Source organism: Natrix helvetica, assembly GCF_964273705.1.
Source record: "Natrix helvetica genome assembly, chromosome: 15".
In the NCBI taxonomy this organism is placed as follows: domain Eukaryota; kingdom Metazoa; phylum Chordata; class Lepidosauria; order Squamata; family Natricidae; genus Natrix; species Natrix helvetica.
This window is the reverse complement of record NC_138565.1, coordinates 9,370,287-9,372,523: the sequence shown is the minus strand read 5'-3', so window position 1 is coordinate 9,372,523 and position 2,237 is coordinate 9,370,287. Positions and strand designations below refer to the sequence as shown.

The 2,237-nt window shown below is 51.2% G+C and overlaps 1 protein-coding gene across 1 annotated transcript in view; it reads left to right on the top strand.

Moving 5' to 3' along the window:
- Positions 1 to 2,107: 2,107 nt before the first annotated feature.
- DIPK1B (divergent protein kinase domain 1B) overlaps positions 2,108 to 2,237 on the top strand; it is a 20,354-nt gene continuing 20,224 nt past the window's right edge. The window contains exon 1 of the mRNA XM_081967028.1: positions 2,108 to 2,237. This exon is cut by the window's right edge and continues 267 nt beyond it. The gene's annotated coding sequence lies outside the window, so the exon portion shown is untranslated.

Sequence of the window (2,237 nt, the reverse complement as noted above, 5' to 3'; positions counted from 1 at the left end):
AAGCGAAACGTCTTCAAAAGAAAAAAACAAGAAAGTCCCGTTGCCTCTTGAAAAAAGCACCTTTGGGGCAGAGTCAGTTCTCTCCCACCAGTCATGCAGCCATCCAGACCATAATGCTTTGTCTAAAAAGGTACTCCTCGACTTACAACTTTCAGTTACAATGGCACAGAAAAGGGGACTTACGACTTTTTTCCCCGCACTCATACTTATGACGACCACAAAGTTCCGGTGGGGGGGGGAGATCAGGTGATCAACTTTTGCGACCTTCTGACACGCAAAGTTAATAGGGAAACCAGAGTCACATAGTAACCATGTGACTGTGTTAAAAACTGCAGTGGTTCGCTTAACAACGGTGGCAAGAAAAGTGATCAAACGGGGCAAAGCTCACTAAACAACCATCTTGCTTAGCGATGGAAATTTGGGGGCTCAATTGTGTTGGGAAGTTGAGAACTATCTGCACACCAAGATTTAATGGAATCTGTCATTAAGCGAAATTGATCGGATAAGCCACAGTGTGGAGTGGCTCCAGTGGTGGGTTTCAAATTTTTTTAGAACCTCTTCTGTAGGTGTGGCCTGCTTCGTGGGAGTGGCTTGCTGGCCAGGTGACCGGGTGGGAGTGGCTTGCCAGCCATGTGAATGGGTGGGTGTGGCCAACTTTTAAAATGTGGTGAAACTCACTTAACAACGCTCTTGCTTAGCAACCAAAATGTTGGCTCAGAAACTCTGGCAATTGAAGCACGCAAGTCTTAAAACTGTCAAGTTACAAGACCCTTCCACCCCTAACCCTTTAGGGAAAAAAACCGCAGGGGTGTTCCAACTTGACAGCTTTAAGACTTGTGGACTTCAACTCCCAGAATTCCTCCTCCAGTCATGTTGGCTCAGGAACTCTGGCATTGAAGTGTGCAAGTCTTAAAGCTGTCAAATTACAAGACCCTTGCACCCCTAACCTTTAGAAAAAAAACCCAGGGGTCTTCAAACTTGACAGCTTTAAGACTTGTGGACTTCAACTCCCAGAATTCCTCCTCTCGCTCTTCATCTTGATGATGTGCGGACGGGCGGGGAGGGAGCTGGAACTGGTTCTAAACAGCATGGAAGATTTGTGGAACCTCTTCTATAGAAGAGGTTAGAACTGGCAGGAACCCACCCCTGAATGGCTCACACACTACTACTACACACAAGCATAAACCATGACTTACAACCCTCTGTAAGTACATTCACAGAGTATCCTAAAGTGGAGCCCAAATGACACATTACAGAGATCCTGAACCCCAATAGGAAGTGGGGGAGGGAGAGCTGAGGAAATCCCAAAGTGCTTTTTTCCCCCTAAGAGGCAATGGGACTTTCTGGCTTTTTATTTTGAAGACATTTCGCTTTTCATCCAAGAAGCTTCTTCAGCTCTGACTGGATGGTGGGGAATGGAAGGATTTACACTCCTTGCAGACAGCTGGTCATTTGTATCCTTTTAGAGGGTCGTTGAGGCCACTTGGAGGTTTCTCTGTGTCCTCAGAGTCACCTGAAGGGTGCAAATGGTTCCTGGAGTCTGCAATTTTTCCTCTGGAAATCGTTCCTCCTCCCACCCCATTCCAAGGGTCTTCATCCCAAATTGTAGAGCTAAAAGTCTGTAGAGATTCTCCGTCATCCAGGGTTGTCCCAAAGGTAGTTTTCTTTCAAGAGACGACTGGACTTTTCGGGTTTTGTTAGAAGACGTTTCGCTTCTCCTCCAAGGAGCTTCTTTAGCTCTGACTGGATGTGGTGGGGAATGGAAGGATTTATATAAGGCATAAATCCTTCCCTTCCCCACCATCCAGCCAGAGCTGAAGAAGCTCCTTGGAGGAGAAGCGAAACGTCTTCAAAGTCAAAGCTTTGCTTCGACTTTGCTTCGCAGCTGCCCGGGGTTTGGGGGCGCTTGCAGACGCTGCGGGAATCCGGCGCGGGTCGGGGGAGGGCAGCTGGCTGGCGGCGGCGGGAGGAGGAGGGGCTGCGGCTGCCGAGGAGCGGGGGTCCTCCCCGGGTGAAGGCGGCCTCTGGGGACGGCGGGGGCGCCCAGCTCCGGTTTCACCCAGCAGCCTTCGCTGCTCCTGGGCGCTTCGCAGAGCCGCGGCGGCTCCTGGTGCATCGGCGGGTGGGAAAGGGTCTGGGGGCGTCTCTCCCCTTTTAAGGGAGGCCGTTGCGGGGAGGAGGCGGAGGAGGCGGAGGAGGAGCGGCCGGTCCCCGCAGGAGCAGCCGCTGCGGCGAGC